We start from the raw sequence: 19230 nt of genomic DNA on the forward strand, positions 1-19230 counted from the left end.
TTTATTTGAAATTTGCAGAGGTTTACTGTCATTCACTAGCAGCAACAAGTATCATTTAACCTAATGCCTTCCAATGTTTCTTCCCCCCCCCGTTCAGCATGGCATTTTGTTACTGAGTTATCCACTTCTTCAATAAATGCTGAATCAGAATATTATTATCCCTTGAAAAATTAAAACAATACCTTCAACAAAATTATCCGAGGGTAACGGGAAATAACTAGAAATGATTTTGTGTTTCATCACTTTTCAAATAATCAAATAGTTCTTTCTTTCAGAATTTTTCATAAACGAGTACTTACACCCTTTCTGCCTTGAAATCAATCGAGTCTTAGTTAAAATTTACTCCAAATACAAGATTGTTGCTTTGCACAAATGTAAGTTTTACTTTGGCGTATTTCTTTTTATATTTTAATGAAACAATTTATCTAAATCAGTTTGTAATGAATTTTTAAATATTCATTTTATTTCCATACTTCTCCAAATTGTAATAATTTTCATTCCGTGGTGTTCTGAATTCTGTTCTCATGGAAAATGGTGATGATTAGTTTGAGAACGATCACCACCACACTTCCCGCGAAATGTATTTTAAAAGAATTTTCTAGTGTTTTAATTTTTAATAATAAATTCCCCTTCTCTCAGAGATTTTTGTCGTTTAAAATTTGAAAGCTTGAACGAGAGAATTTTTTACTATATGACAGCGATGAAGCAACCCCTTCGTATAAGTTTGTAGACTACTCATATGAATCTAAAATACACTTGTAATTTTTATTTTAATTAAGCCGTTATATCTTATGTTAAATCTTTCCTTTACTTCCGCTTTCCGTCAGTTTCATCAGAAATGCTTATTAAGTGAGCTTACATAACAAAAGAGAATCTAAGAAAGAAAAGATAGTTATAACAGTAGAAGATAGAGAATAAGGACACTTCAAGCCGTATAAATGTTTAGAGATGTTTGTGCATAAGTTGTAAATATTTTGTGTTACCAGATTTTAAGTTAACACAAGAGGAGGAGAATTCATCTGTTAATCTATAAAAGTTACCCATTAGTTAATTTAAATGCAATTAAGGTATAACTTTATACGCTCATGTACTATTGCGGTATAACTTTATATACTGATGTACTATTACGGATATGAATGACGTAATAATATATGTTTATTGTCTCTAAAGCAAATTTACCTGTAAATTTTCTCGTTTAACACTTTTCATAAAGCTTAACTATTTTTTTTTTTTTTTTTTTTTTGGATGCAGACTGAGTGTTTTTAGCCAGTAAGACGAACTATTCCATAGGCAGTCAGCAAGGTTACATTACAACTTAAAACTGAGGTAACGTAAAGTAGGTTGCTATTTTATCTTTCAGCTTGCTCACAAAATAATTCTTTTCGGTAAATGTAGGCTGATGTCATTTATATACTTTCTTTTCTAAATGCTCCATTTCAACAAAAGTTTTAAGAAAAGCTTCTGGTCATCGCATATGCAGAACCGCAAAACAAAGATCCATGTTTAATGCAAAAATCTGAGCTCCATTTATAGTTGTGAATACCTTAGTTTCTTAAAGAAAGCAAAGCAAGAAAATATTCTTTAATTTAGGAGATCAAAGCAGCAACCTCGATTGACACTGTCACCAAAAATTAGTTTAAATACGATTTCCTAAAGGAATACCAGAATTCTTTTTGTCGTTATTAGATGCTCAGATGTGATCGATAAAGTTGTTTTCAATTTCAGCGCTTAGAATCTTATCGAATTATCAAACAATGAAAGGCTTCTTAGTTGCATTTCTCATTTCCAACACATCCAGGCTTATGGACTTTTTAAGTATCCAATTATTTTCTAGTATCGGGAAGGCAATTATTTTGTTCCTATCAGAAGAATACAATAATGACATTGTCGCGACGTTTTATATCTTAGTAGATTGCTTATGAAAAAAAATACTAGTTTCACGATTTTATAAGGACTGATAATGACAATTATTGATCAGAACTCTGAATTCTCAACATGCATATTCTCAAAGCAGTATTCTACGTATGTGAATATTTTAAGTAATTTAAATATAACAAAAATTGTAAAAAGAAAAGTAAAACGGCTAAATTTTCACTGCTTTTAACGATTTTGAAAACTATTAATTAAAACCTAGCTTGCATATTTTCAGCCTACTAATACAGGAAGCTCCATAAATTGTTTTATCTATATGCATCAAAGGATAATATTATAAACTCTCTCTTTTAAGCAGTAAAAGAAAAATTGTATATTTTTTTCCAACAGTACTTAAAAGCATAATTTGCTGAAATTCCTAAGATAAATCCTGCTAAAGACGGAAATTAGCTCATTTACGATTTTATGTATAGCATAATAAAGTAGCAAAACGTGTGCTTTTTACTTTGGAAAATATTTTTATTTACTCTAACATCAACTTTATTAAAATATATAAAATCCATTAACGAAAACCACAAACATTAAAGAAGGCAGTTACGAGTAGCACTAAGTTGTAAAAGTAAAATGAAACGCATGTCTAATGACAGTTTGTAAAAAGAATGCAATTATACATCGTGCTGTTTTTTTCCCCGCCCTAATTTTGCTGTTATGATTCGAAGCAACGGGAATAATTCAAGTCACAAAATCACTACGAAGGAACAAGTATTTGATTTCATGATATATCTTCAAGATTAATGTTCGATGTGTTGCTTAAATATGCTTCTTCTGGAATTCGTATTTCTTCACTCAATAGAGCAAAGCACGCAAGAACAGCCTAGCTTTGGGTGAAAGAACAATCTGCACGGAACGAACGTTTTGTAATTTCCCACGATGCAAGTCCTCAAAACCCCATGCAATCAGCTCTTTCACCGGGAATCGAACACGGGTGGGGCTGTCGATGCCCTCTTGGAGTATGCAGCTTCGAAGAAGAATTTATTACTACCGGCTGGTCGGCAGTATTGTAGCAAGGCATAGCATAGTTTTAAAATGCAACGCATTTTTAGTAAAGATCATACAGACTGATAGTTGAAACTGCCATATAGCTTTCGATAGGTACAAGTAAAAGTATGGGGGACGCCAGCGATGTACCATGGGTCAAATTTCGACATCATAATATCAGTTGTTAACATAATATATATATATATATATGTATGTATGTATATATATATATATATGTATATATATATATATATATACATTTTAATAATTATTGTTTTTAATTGATCGGAAATTAGTGTGTGTCTCTCAAAACGTCAACTAATTTCTGGTCAACGATGATAATAACTTAGTTTGTTGGTTGCACTTTCGCTTTTAATTATTCTATTTTAAATATGCTATGAGTAAGTTCATATCAATAGAATTCTAGCACTTTTTTCAAAGGATATTATATATTCAATAATCTACTAGAATATATATATAAACAAAAGTTTAAAATTTCAAAATTAAGATAATTAATTATTAAAGTCGCACAGTATGCTCCAACGCGCACGATATGCTATCGCTGTGCTGTCCAGGAGACTACCGGTTAGCATGTTTCACAAGTGCACATCAACGTAGCCACCGAGGCCGGGGTTTCGAAAATGGAGCAATGAGCTTCTATTGCTCTTGTGACGCTAAATCTTCGTGCATGTGAGCGTTTACGTTTTAATTTGCGTTCGCTTCGCAGTTATAAATGTATGGCGTAATAGTAGAAAATACCGTAGCGCTTTCGTTTTATGATTTTAATTAATCGCTGACATTTTACTTTCGCGATTTTTATCACGCATTAATATTTAGATTGATGTTCATGGTATATTATCGCTCTTTACATCGAGCAAATGACTCAAGCTACAATTAGCCTCGGATATTATGCATTTACTAACAGCTGTGGATTAAGAGAATTCAAGTGTATAGATTTTTTTTTTTTTTTTTTTTTTTTTTTAATTGAGCTTAGAAGGACTGGAAGTGTTACAATGAATCTAGTGTTTTCTTATTTCAGTGCTTGCATTCTTTTGATTTTGAAAGTATAAGATGCAGAATACATATTGTATATAACACGATTATATACACTGTTAGTATTAAATGTTATATCTGAATAAATTGAATATATTCGTTGTGAATAAGATAAATTCATTTTGTTTGATGAGCATTGCTTGTGTAGACAGGAGATTTAAGAGTGAGCAGTTATTAAATGGGAAATTTAACACACTAAATATACACGAATGCAAATTAGTAAAGTTTACTTTGAATAAAATTCTGCATTGTCTATTATTATAGAACATCTTTTTCATATAGACTGCAATAAAAAGGGCTGACTTCTCTTTGCGTATTATATAATTGGTGCAAATATTTTTCTTCTATGCATAGTTTTATGTAAAGATAGCATTTGGGCTCAGATGTTTATCACATATTTATTTCTTCGTGTTATTTACCACTTATTAAGTAATACTTCACAGGGATATTTTTGCGGGGTATCCAACCTTTATTTAAAATTCTTTCAACCAGGTAGTGAAATCTTCACAACTGCTTATATTTGATTTAACTTCGCAATGAAAATTTTCAGAAGAAATCGACGATGCTTGAATCTTTTGTACAGGAAATTGCGTGGGAAAATGTTTTCAACCATATTCAAGCACGCGAAAGGTCATGTGACATGACAGAAATCTTACTGGATACTCATTGGTCCATCCTAGAAGCCACTCCCTCGGTGGCTACACAGATGTGCACTTGTGAAATAGGCTACCGGTTATTCCCCATCCCAGATGCTCTTCGATCGTGACCTTTGTCTGCCTTGTAATCTCTTGTGTGACGCCCTCCGGATAAGCTTTCATCGCCTGAGGAGTACATTCGAGACCTCCAGGCACAGTCTGAGGTGATGCACACTTTTGCACAAGTCAACTTGGCGACGGAAAAGATGAAGACCCGATACGAAACAGGACATCAATTCAACGAAGGTGACAAGGTGTGGCTATGAAATCCAATTCGGCGGAAAGGAATCTCTCCTAAGCTACAGTCATCCTGGGGCGGTCCTTATACAGTCCTAAGAATGTCGAATGACGTCATAGTTCGGTTCAGGTAGATATCAAATTCTAAGGCTAAAGTCGCTCAGTATGACAGGCAAGCCATCGTTGTGGGTATAATACGTAGACCCCACAGTGTGGTATAATGTAAATAGTATACTAAGACCATGATTGTATTCGCATTATAAATTTGAAACTTTATGCACTTATTTTCTGATTTAGTATTTGATTTGTTTTCTGTTATTTATGGAAATTATTGTATTAATATTGCATTTATTTTCCTTAGTTATAAATATGGCTTCCTGTCGAGGGATTGTAGTGTCCGGAACGTTCCTTTGGAAAGGGGCAATGTTACGAACTGTGTTTATATGAGAATGATTTTACTGAAGTTATGTTTGAAATTGTAGTATCTTTTATACAGTGATTTTATGAATATATGAAATCTGAAGCACTGTTCAGATTTCATATATCTGCCAGACCAATATGATCCCAGGGGTAAGTCTATTAGCATTGAAGTAAATAGCTTTCTGAGTTGGTGAGATATCGCCAAGCTAGCGATGGTTTGGGCGACTAAATTTTGTAAGAAATCACCAAAAGTCACTAAACTGGCGACCATTTGACGACATCTATGTCTGGTCCCTGTATAACTGTTACTGGAAAGTAATTGAATAATTGCAATTGATAGCTATGTGTAACTGTAACCGCATATGGCCCTTATATGTAACTTTAACCGTACATGCCTTCCAGTAATTTAGAGAAATTGGAGGTACTAGAGGTTTCTTGGCAATCCGGGTAAAATTATATAAGCCCACAGAAAACATCAATTCTAAGCTTTTCAGTTCAGAGTAGACTTCGGAGTACTGAGAGCTTCATGCAAGCTTCGTTATTTAGATTAGCTTTGCACTACGTTGTGTTTAATATTCTTAGTAGTTTGAAGTGTAAATACTTATTGTAATGTGTGATATTGGGAAGAGCCGTACGAGTCAACAAAAGCAAAACAAATAAAAGCTCAAAATTTAATTCGTTGATTATGAAGCTTAACCAGACAGACTCTAATTACATCAATACTCCTGAGCGTTTCAACACATAGGTTCACTAGCTGCGTGCATTTAAATATTAAAAGTTTAATCAGGTTTCAGATTTGCATAAAGATTTCAAACTGACATATTGCAGAGAATAGAAAGGTACTTACCGTTAGCTGTAGCTATCATTTGCAGAAATATGCGTGAATGCAACGGCCTCCGGCATTAAATCCTCCTTTTTTTTAAGAAAGATCGTTTTAAACATATTTGTTAAACTATTATGTAGTATAAGTTAAAACCAATTAAACTATTAAGATGTAAAAATGCATGCACCGTCAATCTCTTGAAAACTCCGATCTTTCATTAACAGAGAAATCATGGCTATTTTTTTTTTTTTCTTACTTAAGATCGTAGCTTAAAATCTCATTCCACAATTTAAGGTACTCTCTAATTTATTTAACTTATTTGTGCTGCTGATTTTATAGTTTCTTCCATAATATAGCATTTGTATCCAAATTTTCATTCAACTTATTGAAACACTCTATAACGTTCCTGGTTATTTTTTAAATTTTTTCGCATTCCGCCAAATTTCTTTCCAAATTGAAAGAATGCAAGATTTCTAAATTCGGTTTGAAACCCTCTTTTCCTTTTCACTTTCTAACTTAAGGTATTTTAAATTCCTTAAATATTACTACTTTTATTAAGTATGACGCTATAGTTCGGATCTCTGACTCAGGATAATACTGAACACAATATTTGACGTAATTTTTGTTGCATAGACTTCGAATGTTGAACTTAGTTCTCTTTTTCCGCTAATTTTAAGTCCGTTCCAGTACATAATCAGTTAATATTTTTCTGTTTGGCTTTGTTTGAGAGGGAAAAGGAATTAATATCTAAAAAAAACACCTTTATTTTACATTTAAAAGCCACCACAATTAGTGACAATTTTCTTAATAAATTCTGGTTCATTTTCTTTGATATTTGGTTCTGGCACACTACTTGTTTTGAATCCAGCAACAGTCGAGCATTTTGATGTTTTTAATAGCATGTTTGCATTGCTCATATATCTTTATAGAAAAGTTCTTCACGCTCGGCTACAAAATCACCTTTTCTGGAAACAAAAGTCAAATTTGGTGCCCAGAAAATGAATCTTAACAACAATCTTGAGCATCTTCAGCAATACATAACGTTTTCTTGTTTTTCAAAAATTTAATAAAAGTTTGTTAATTATTTCTGCGAAATTTTCTGCTTTTTGGTTAAACTTATAATAACATTTTTAACAGATTTCCATGATCTCATCAATTTTAGCCTTATTTGGTGTATAGTCGAATTCAGAATCACACATAAGTTCCTTAAATTATAGAGGGATAAAAGATGGCCTCCTTAATTTTGACTTCTCCAGTTTTGAAAAATTTTATTCTTAGAAGTCATTTCATTTTCTAACCATTTCCTTCATAAAACGTTTTCATTTAACCTAGTTTGATGTGAAGAGCTGGAAAGGTCAGCTTCTACAAATGCATTAATGACACAAAACTACATATTAAATTCTTATAATTAGAGTCTCCCTTCAGAACATTTTTTTATGTTACTCTTTTTCTCTATTATCCCGTTCCCACAAAAAACAACAAAAGTATATCCAGCTTCTAGTTCGAGTAGTAAGGACTATTAGTTTTAGACTTTTCTAGACATACCCCGAATGTTTCTCATAATTCATATTACAGAACACATTTTTTCATATTTTGATATGCTTTCATCTTATAACACTTGGGAGGCTTCTAGATGATTACGTACTACTGACCACTCACTCTAAAACGTTACCTTTACTATGCTGGAGATTTATCGGCCTCAGACTAAACTGACTGTGGAAACAAGAGCCACTCAAACTGTAAAATATTAGCTTTGTTTTGTCACTCTTATTAGAAAACTCAGAATAATACTAACCAAAACTTTATGTCTCCTTGATTTATAGTGACTGTTTGGAACGTACAAGAATTTAACTGGCTGGAATACAAGCGCTGCTACTCGAAGCTATGAATATCATATATTCGGAAAACTTAACGTTACTAAAGTTCACACTAACCAAAGCCATGTCGAATACCCAGTGTTCACTTTTAATATATATCAGAGGCTTATAAGGCAGATATCTTTCAAGGTTTCTATTAAAAACTGTGCTTGTTACGGATCTTCCTCTCAGTCTGAACTGCGCCGCTTGCTACAAAATCTGCGTAAACCTCTGGACTGAGTGCGTACGTAACGGAAAAAAGCAGAAAGGAAAGTCTCAAAATAAAAAGTAACTGTTAATTAAATGAACTATCAGAATCTGTGCAGTGTAATCCAGCGACAATGATAGGGAGATATTTCTGTTATGAAAACGGACTAGCTTCAATCTTGTTTGCGATATGTCTGTGAACAGTTCTCAAGGTTGTGTTGGTACTCCGAAATTTCAAGTAACGATGTTTCTAAAATCGAAATCAGCATCTGAAACTACATAAGATTACTAAAATTTCTACTCTAACAAACCCACCCGTTGTTGATCAGTGTGTTATGAAACATAAATATGTACAAGCTTTAATTTTATCTCATTATGAAAGCATACGTTTTGTAGCTTAATATTTTTGAAAGTTCAGCAAACAAAAAGTGGACGCCAAACACAAGGTTACTGTTGTGACTAATTTTAAGTTAATTTTCATTTTTTTAACTTCCCTTTACAAATAAAGCAGAAATGCAGCAATCATTTCTCATTAATAATAAAATTTCATACTTGTTTACTTTTTGCAAATAGATACTTGAAAAGCGTCTGTTTGTTTAAGGGGTATCAGAAACCCCTATACCGACAATGTTAAATTGGCCATTTTCGATGTACCTTTTCTCAAAATCTGTTGTAGACACAAGCTTGATTTTTTTTTTTTTTTTTTTTTTTTTTTTTTTTTTTTTTGTAATTAAAGTATACCTATCTGATACTGAAATGAGTTTTTGAAACATTTTGAATTTTAGAGTAAATTACAGGATATTTTGTTAGGCATAGTAAAATTTAGCACTTTTCTCAGACAAAAAAAATTTTAAAAAATCATTTTTCTAAACAAAAAGCTCATTTCAGTAAATATTAGGGAACCTAATAAATAAGCCATAAAAAGTTTAGATACCTGTGAGCAGTAGTTCCCGAGAAAAGGTACATCGAGTGTAAAAAAAATCACGTTTGGAGAAAAACGCGTTTTTATGTAAAAATCCTCATTGATCAAAGCAGTAGATAGCAAATTAAAACTAGATTTTTTTACAGTTCTAATTTTCATAGAGATTAAAGAATGGTATTTTTAGAAAGATAAAAGTGTAGAGAATTTGAAAATGCAAAAATCCGAAATCACAATTTTTTGAAGATTTTAGGGTTCCAACACCCCTTAAAATATAATCATGCACTCACAGAAATCCCTGTTAAGAACGTCTGTAAAGTGGAAACACTCTTCGATATTGCTAAACGTGCAGCTGGGGGAAAAAAAGGCATTTATCATCGGTATTTCTTGAAAAAGAATCCTTTAATGATGCCTATTTACTTAGTTTAGATTCCACCTAAAAACGAAGTTGACGTGTTAATGAGCAAAAATTATTTTCTTAATTAATTTAAAGGGTTTAAGTTAACTATGATCTGCATTTTATCATTTTTTTCACTTCGCATAGAAATTTTATTCTGCCTGATAAATAAATATAATTTGAACTTAATTAGAAAATGCAAGCTAGGAAAAGAAACTATACCTTTCTTCTAATTTTTGAATAAGAAACACGATAATAATCCTGTCATTAAACAAGAAAAAAATTGCACATAACAAGAAGAAAAAGAAAATCACGTCTCATTCAATGGTACACAGAGAGAAAATAGCCTCAATAATTTCTTTCCCCAGATCTTTCATCATTTTTTATAGCATATACATGTAATTTAAATAATACTTTTAATAAAACAACTTTTAATTAATTTTAAGCTAATTTATTCATAATAAACAGAATGTGAATTTCAATTAGCAAATTACACGAGCTTAGTAAGAAAAAGGAATATTTTTTTTCTCGATATTTATCGAGAAATATTTATTTTCAATCTTTTGAGTTATTAAAAGCCCGAGAATTCCCTCTCTTTTGGACCTGCAGCATTTTTAAGGGAATTTTTATCAATTAAAAATAATTTCAGGGCTGAAAATTTTTATTTTGTCACAGATAACAATTTTCATCGACATGATTTTGAAGGATTTCGAAATATTAAATATAAAAATGTAAGAATAAATTAAATCAATAAATGTTTCGTTTCCATCACCCTTTTTCAAATAAGATTTTGCACGATTTTTTTTTTTTTTTAAATTTTTATTTTTATTTTTTTTTTTTTTTTTTTTTTTTTTTTTTTTTTTTTTTTATGATTTGACTGTGTTAGCAAATGGACGATGATTTCTTTTTGAGACTCAAAATTCAATCGTACATAATAGTAAACTAAGAACATTCATTTTTTATAAAAAAAAATTAATGAGATTATTAATATATTCATTTCATTAACGCTGTCAGAGCACATTTACCTGCACTGGAAGTACATGTCAAAGCAAGCCTTTCGAAGAAACAATGAGGTTATGAAAGGAAAAGTTGAAATAATAACATAAAAACACCAAACATTCGTACGGAAGAGAGCCTTTTCCGCCGAAGTCCATTGGCATACATCATGGAATATTTGTCTACCCTACTGATAATATCCTTTGTCTTGTAAAGAGATTAAACACAGGGGTGGGTTAAACCATTTGGGGGCCTTTGGCGGTAAACGTTTTAGGGCCTCCTGAAAAATATTTACTTATCTTATGTTTGAAATATCGGTTAGCAATTAGTGCTTAAGTATAATAAATCATTAAATACACGTTATTACTTAATATTTTTAAAATTTTAATAAAATTATGAATAATATTTTCATTTCTAAATATCAGTATATTTATTCAAGGCTGAAATACGGCATATCAAGCCCAAGACTTTTGTTAAGTATTTGCTTAAATACTATTTGTCCAGGCAATATGACCTCAAAGCTGTTAACACTGGCGAGCAAAACATACAGCCTCCTAGTCTCAGTACAGAATTTTGTCAAGAAAAATTAAATTAGGCGTAAAATTACTTAAATTTTGAACCTAATATATAATTACAAGTTAAAATACTTGTTTATTAAGAAGTATTAATTTTATACCCGTTCGGTCCACTACACATGAAAAAATACCCCTAGTTACTGCTCATAACTAATGGCTAAGATGAGTTTTATTCAATGGCTACTCAATATATACAGGTATGCACTCTGTTATCCGGCTTGAGCTAAGTCTTTTTATTCTTATATGTTGGTAAATAGTTCATTTTTTGCTTTAAAAGTGATTGAATTATATTGTTCTTAAGTTCCGGTAAAGGTTTTTATGCCTTTATTTAATCTGCATGCAATAATTGTAGAATTATCAACAATTTAAAAGTTGCGTAAGTTCCACTAAGCCTAACGATGCCACCATTTGTTTACATTTTAAACTTAGCAGAATAATGAATTAAGTCATTTTCTGCACCAACTTCAGTGTCTTTTTGCCAAGTGAGGCCAAAAGCTTTGTGCACCAAAAAAAATCTGTCTTTCTGCCTAATTTTATTTAATTTAAACTCTAATTTTTGCTTGTTTTTGCGTAGAAACTGTAATTTTAATCGTAAAACTTTTTTTAACTGTTTTTAACTCTATTGGGTGTTTTAAGTTTTTTTGTATTTTGCAATTTTTAATGAAGTTCTTTTGAGTTATTATATATTTTCCTTGCCACGAAGTGAGAACTGAATTGCTTGATCGAGAAATATATCTCTAATGAAACTCGGAAAAATAAGTTTAAATCAAATGCAGCAAAAATATGCATAATTTAATAGGCCGTACAAGAAAGTCATGTGATGTCCCCATCAGATTTTTTTTCTATGTATTTCTGAGTTTGGGGGTTTCTCTCTTTGCATGACATAAGTACCTGTGCTTTTTTAAGCGTTGTTTACGCAGTCTAAAAGGATAAAAGAAGACTACTTCATGCTACAGAAACTCAAAATATCTTACCAACCAGTTAATGACAGCGTATTTTAGTGCTTCGCTATTACTTCTATGGACAGCTCTTTTAATTTCAAATACCAGCAATATCCTGTTAATCATCAAGATATTTTTTTATTGCAACTTCAATTTGCATTGATTTATCTTACAGCTTTAGACGCTTATATTAAGAACTCTGATAGAATAACTTTAAAATTCATAAAGTGTTTTGTCTTTTCATCCGCTTAAGCACTGCATTTTAATTACTTTTGGCGGTATTCAATAATTATTTAGAAAAACTGTTTTCATGTTCCTCTTTCTTGCCTTTCTTGGGTAAAAATTTTAAGTTATGGAAAAAAAGAAAGATAGGGTCAACCAAATTTTAAAAACTTACCTGGTGTGCAAAATCTTACCTTACTTGAATTAACGCTTTGCGGCACAGTGTGTCCGGTTTGGACACACCTAAAAGTTTCCTTCTGTACGCACAGAAAAATTGAATGAAAAGGATTTATAGGTTACTATAGGTTACTCTGAACCTTCCTTATTTATAGTAGATGGCAGCTCAACACAAACCAGTCCATATATTTTAGCCATGTTTAGTTTTTTAAGATCCTCATTTTTCAAAGCAATCTTCCAGATTTTTTTAGGGTATAAAAGGAATTGTTTGAAAAGACATTTCTATGTTGTTTTTTGGCTGTATGCTAATCTCCTTATTCTATATTAGTTTTAAATTTTTACCTTGAAATCTTGCCTAAAATCAAACGGCGAACCCTAGGTGTGCCCAGAACGGGCTCACCGATAATCTAGGACAACTGAGAGCCCGTATTCTTTGTTTCTCCGCATCTCATCGGTCAGTTCATTGACAGTGCTCGTTGCAGCACTCTTTTCGAAGCTCTATTAAATCAGTGTGCCCACTTTGAGCACACCCATAGAATTAAACGATAAGTGCTATCTTCACAAAATTTTACTTGTGTACTCTTCTAGGCCTAATTAAAAGCCTACCTTTTTTTTATCAAAACTCCAACTTTAAAAGGTAGCGTGCCGGAAAGGGTTAAACCCTCTGTACGTACACTATAAAATAGTCTTCTTGAGCGTTTATGTGTTAATTATAAATTTTTCAGCATTGTTTAAATCATCCTGTGCGTTTTTATGAAGCAATCATTTCCCCTCCCTGCATTTGTGAGGTTTTTTTCCGACGAATTTTCTTTACCGCCTCAAAATATCACAATAAAGTATTTTATAGTCTGTCTGAATTGAAGGGATGAATTCCTGGTGAGCTATCGTCTTCATGCCAAAAGGTTACATACATCGTCATCATTACTTTATAAGGTATTTCTCCCGCCTTCTTAGCATGCCTTCGTGGTGTAGTGGTCAGCACACTCGGCGCATATTCGAGAGGTCCGTGGTTCGAGTACCCGGCGAGGGCACTGCACATTTTCCAAATCTCTTGCTATCCAAATAACCTAGTATCTCTACATTGGCGCCGAATTAAAAAAGGTGGTGGATGATGATTCTTCACCACCAGGATTTGGCGATTCGCCTCCCTAGTCGCCCTTTAAAAGGGGAAGTATATAAAGTATCAGTATCAGTAGTGGGCGCAACCCGACCCACCTAACCAAACAAGTTGGTCTCATGGTTATAACAGGCCACACCCAATTCAAGGAAGTATATAAGATATTTCTCCCGCCTTCTTAGCACGCCTTCGTGGTGTAGTTGTCAGCACTCGGCTCGTATGCGAGAGGTCCACGTTCGAGTCTCGGTGAGGGCATTGCTCATTTTTCATGTCTCCTGCTTTAAAAAACCCTAATGCCTCTACTACCTTTCCGGGTTCTGACGAACTATGGTCCTTCATTACGAGGCTTGTTGCTTCTTCTCAGGATAGCAAATGAGAATCAAACTCATTGCTAGGATCTGGGGCATTAACTTCTGAGAGGACACTTTCAAGCCAAATTGCAGAGGCACTTCAATTAAATGACTTTCAGGAAGCATTCCAGTCAAAGCATAGGATCAGTGCATAGATGTGAAAAAATTACAATTTTGAATAGGGGGATAAAGAACGGATTTAATTCTAATAACTTTTGAACTAGTTGGCCTTGTCCGTTTTATTTCTGATCAGTATAGCACTATACTTGTGGAAGCACATAAAAGTTTATACTGAATGTAAAAACTCTAAAACAACTAAATAAATTATTGCTTATTCAAGAGTCACTGTAATGGCATACCCCGATTGAAGCACATATCATTTTTTTTATTATTTTACAATAAAAAATTCTAGCTTCTATAAAAATTTAAGTAATTCTGACTTTACGTTGTACAATTTGACATTCTTTGCTAAATATAAACCGTTTTAATCTATGTAGACCTTCAGCTACTTATCGCTAAATCAAAATAAGAACAGAAACTTGCGAAGGGTGTAAAAGACCCTTTATTTTAAACTAAATAAAATGAACAGAAGGCACGCCTGGTGCTTATAGGATACTTATGACGAGGAACTTAAAGTAGTAAGTCAAATGTAAAGCTAATTTAAATAACTAATCGCGGAGAGCTGCACAGGGCAATTTAACACGAAGTTGGCTTAGAACTTCACCGGCGTGAATTCAACTATTGGCAAGTATAAAGCAAGGCCGAAGACAGGAACTTTTATCTGAAATAGCAAACCTAGCATCATAGCCTTCAAGAGGCAGACCACATCCTAACTTAACAATCTCAAAACTTTCCTTTAAATATACGTAAACTCCATCTCTCTTTCCGTTTATCCGCATTTTGGCGGGTAAACGGAAAGAGAGAAATGACAGTACAAAATCCAGACATAAAAGAGCTGTTTATTAAAATTAAATATTTGATAACACAACGTGTTATCAAAATATAACAACTCTTTATTTTTTTATTTTTAATTTTACTAAATAAGAAATAAAAAGTAAGTTCATGTATTATTATTAAAAATATGAACTTTACAATTCATCTCTTCATCCTAAAAAAAAAAAAAAAAGCATTTGCTCTTTGGGCGAGCGCGATGAACAGTTCTATCTATGGACTACGCTCACATAAAAGAAACATACCGAAAAATTTTAACACTTCTGTCTTAACAGATTTCGGTTGTTTTCTGGTAGAAATACTTCTAAAAATACCTATAAATAAGAAATAAAAATATTTTTAATTGCTGTTATAATTCATGCAAATAAATACATTAACAGTGCATTTAAAATACAAATAAATGTTCTTCTTTGAGTTTGTTATGTAACATAAAATATATTTTACTCCTAGCATAAATTCAGGGCTATATGCAAAATTAATACCTTAATTTAAGAGAAAGGAAAAAGGAACTGATGGCCCATAATAGTATATTTAACTATAGTGGTCGTATGCTTGAAACTAGAAATAGAGTAATCCTGGGAATGAGAATTTGTAAAAATAAACAGAACATTTATTAAACATAACAATAACGTAAAAGAAACAAAAGGCGTGGTGGTCCGCTGCTCTGTGCACTTACAGTAAAGCCAGTACTGTGCTTTTTGAAGCAGCAGAAATGCAGCCACAACAGAGTGGCTATTTGTAGTAAGAGCAAGCAGCTTAACCAAGTAGTTCGGAATCAGCCTCAACGAGAAATCCAAACACCGCTCCTAAGCAGCTCTTCCAGGAACAATTCCCCCTACGATGCTCCACTATTCAGCAACTATGAAAATTCATTAAAATAACATCTGAAGAGCATAGCTTTGTATCCAACACAAAACAAAATGTATTAATTCCATACTGTAATTTAATTTTTTGTATAATTTAAATATTTATATTTGTATACGTAATTTTGACGAGGAAAGATGAAAACAGCTCTTCTTAAAGGAATTCTAATCATCAGTAATCGGTTTAATTCTGGAACATAATCATTATTATAAAAAATTCTCACCTTTTTAAGTAAAAAAAACAGGAAATTGTACTCTTTAATAGACTAAAATAATGCACAATAGACTTAAATATCAATTGCATGCATTTAGCGCAAACATCAGTTTAGCCTTCTATCACTTTTATCATTATCATCTATATCGTGACATGGACATATACGTGTTTTATGAATTACATCTTAAAATAATAGTATAAGCATGGAAAAGTTCACATTAATTTTCTTATTAAGCGTAAATTTTATAAGCATTAAGTTTTTAATCTCATTTTTGGAGTTTTATAATATATACTAAAGAAAGCTCCTAACAGATTCAATGCAGTTACGGAAACGAAGCGTAGGTTTGTGGGAAAAGATTATATTTCGTGAAATGGAAAACTAAGTTTTCACTACGCCTTCACCTTCTCATAAATAGTCGAGTATTACGCGCTCAGTGTGCTAATTAGTCCATTAATTTAAGAAGTATAATTTAAATTGGATACTCGAAGCAACGCGTAACTTCAGTGATTTCATTTCAAAAGTTTTTAAGCTTGTAGGGAAGTAATTTTCGTATTCATCCCACTTGATCACGAGATCTAACTTTTTCATTCTCAACTAATCCAGCAATCAGCAAAGAGCTAGTCACAGTAAAGAATGGCAATTAATTACTATCGGGTGCAGCATAGTCTAAGGTTTATTTCAAAGTATTGACTCTGCCTCACTGGATATTGATCCGTCACTTTACACAAACAGGTACCCTATACAAACTACAACAGGATTCTATTTCACCGTTACAGTCTTCGGTATTAATGATATTCACTGAAAGCTTAATTATTAATTACGTTTAATGACATTCCTAAAGTGGAAGTTCTCTTCAATGAAATCCTGTAATAGCAGTTATTTTTTTCCTTTTAGCTTTTCTCTAGTTCTACAGGATATTCAGTCACTTAATGAGAGTGTTATTTCTTTTTAAACGTAAATAATGTTATAAATATTTACAGCATAAAAGTGTAAGGACCATTTTAAACTAGAAATTAAATCAATGATTTTTCCCCCTTGACGTAATTATTAGTACAAATAGCAAAATAAAAAATGGTAAAGTTCATTTTAATTACAAATGATAGTAAATGATGTTATAATTTCAGATTAGTACCAATTTCAAGATTTTTACCCTCGATGCCGCAAGAGAGTATAAATATGTTTAGTCAATGGATCTAACTGAAATCTTTTAAATTATCTTAACCTCCCTGTTAAAGAATTTTAAAATTTTGCAACTATCTCTTTGTCCACCGCATTTGAAATTAATACAAATTTTGTTTAGAAACAAATTAAAAGGCTCTTAGAAAGAATTACAGCATGCAAAAACAATTAAATATCTGTAATTAATCTGGCACTACAATAATTAATACTAAACATTAGAGACATGTTAGAAAGCAAGTCAATGAATGACATTCAAACTCTGATTCCAATTACACTATTAAAATACAGTAAAAGTCTGATACTCCGGAAGTCTGATAGTTCACCACACCTGATAATCCAGTACTCAGTTCCCCGAGATTCCTATGTTCAGATCTTATTAACAGAGATATTATTAACATCTCACTCGGCAAATATGCAGAAAGATTTATCAGTTGCTTTGCGGTTTTTTCCTCCCGATTAGTCTTTCGCTCAAAACTTTGTGTTTAATATATACGGTTTGCTTTTTTATCTCTGTTTATTTAGAATATCGTCAAAACTTGATGAAAAAATTTGATTAGAAAAGGAAATGGAAGTATGTGACAAGTCTTGAGAGGCTGGATAGTATTAATCGAAAAAAAAGAATAAAAGAGTTGCTCAGAACTTTCTTTGTAAGTATAGAAATTCGTTTATGAATGATTTATTTAACTCTGATTGCAACGTCAGAGACTTTCAAATCCAATTATAAGCAAAGATTTCACGGCTACTATTGCTTAGAATCATGCAAACAATACAAGGTAAGAAAACATTAGGCATAAATTGTGACTAAATGCAGTACATCAAAATTATATCAAAGAAGGCTAAAATATTTTTATCACCAACCACCCCGAGCCTTTGAAATTAATCATCTTAAAGCCCCTTATTAACCAGCCACCCTTAGTTACAAAAGACGCTTGAAAATCATCCTCCGAACAGTCCATTTTTCACTCTTTCAGATAACGAAATTGTTGAATGAACTGAAGTGATAAAAATAAACCAGTTGTGGAAGAGTTGTAAGAAAATTTCACAATTCCAAAGTGTGTGGAATCCGCATTTAGCAAAAGAATGACGGATGAGGAAGAGAAGAAAATTCAACCCAGATCACTTAATGTAAGGCTGGAGAAACGTTAAATAAAGTTGTGGAAATTTACCCAGGAACTATGAAAAACAAAATATCAGGAAAATAATGAACACACTTATTCACTTTTTTAAGGGCGGTATGAAGCAAGTGAACCTTCGAACTTTACTTGAAAAGACTTCATGTACTGGCAATATTTGATGACTTCAGAACGAAAACTAATTAAATATAATTAAACATTAATACATTTACTTATTAAAGTGTTTGAAGAATCAATATATTCAATTTTTTTTTATTGCTCAATTCATTCAAAAATGTTCAAAAAAATCGCTTTGTGGCATTGTGGAATTTCAGTCCGATAATCTTTTATAATCCAGCATTTCTCAATTCCCGAACCTGCTGGATTATTAGACTTCTGCTATACTGCTCTGCTCGATTAGAATAGGATATGATTTTTTAATGCACTCCTAAAGATCAAATTACCATGATAAAAATTTCTGAAAAAGAAATGCTTTATTAAATTCTTATTTAAGTCTCGTTATGTCTTTAATGAAATTATTAGTTTCCTAAACATTATTAAAACAACATTACTCCAAATATTATTCAAACATTACTCCTAAACAACAATTAAATCGCCACAAATTGAAACTGGAGCATCAAACTACACACATGAATTTCAGTGTTTATACCTGAAGATTTTCTTTTCAATTGCTAAGAAATATTTCAAAGAAATGCAACTACATCAAGATGTTGTTAAAAAGTTTTAAGTAACACAAATTTTTGCAGGAGTTTTTTTTTTTTTTTTTTTTTTTTTTCTAATGATGGAACCTAATAAGCTTGAAGTACAAGGGATTTTCCTATTAAGATGAAAGAAATTAATTTGCAGATTTAAGTTAATAGTTTTGCAGTTCTCAAGCTAGCAAAAAAAACTTTTTTATATTTATTCAAATGCATTTATTTATTCAATGGTTTAAAATAATACAGTGTAAAAGACGTGCAAGAAACTAGAAATCATGCAGGGAACAGACGAAACA

The 19230-nt window shown here is 31.9% G+C and overlaps 1 long non-coding RNA gene across 1 annotated transcript; it reads left to right on the forward strand.

Annotated features, from left to right (window-relative positions):
- Window positions 1–272: 272 nt before the first annotated feature.
- Window positions 273–8796, forward strand: LOC118194111 (uncharacterized). Its single transcript, XR_004759047.2, has 3 exons — window positions 273–374; window positions 1252–1336; window positions 7962–8796. It is a non-coding gene; the product is annotated as an uncharacterized LOC118194111 (long non-coding RNA).
- Window positions 8797–19230: the final 10434 nt, after the last annotated feature.

The sequence above is a fragment of the Stegodyphus dumicola genome, chromosome X1 (genome assembly GCF_044657685.1).
Source record: "Stegodyphus dumicola isolate Sdum_Otavi_A_Nest chromosome X1, ASM4465768v1".
NCBI classification, from domain to species: Eukaryota; Metazoa; Arthropoda; class Arachnida; order Araneae; family Eresidae; genus Stegodyphus; species Stegodyphus dumicola.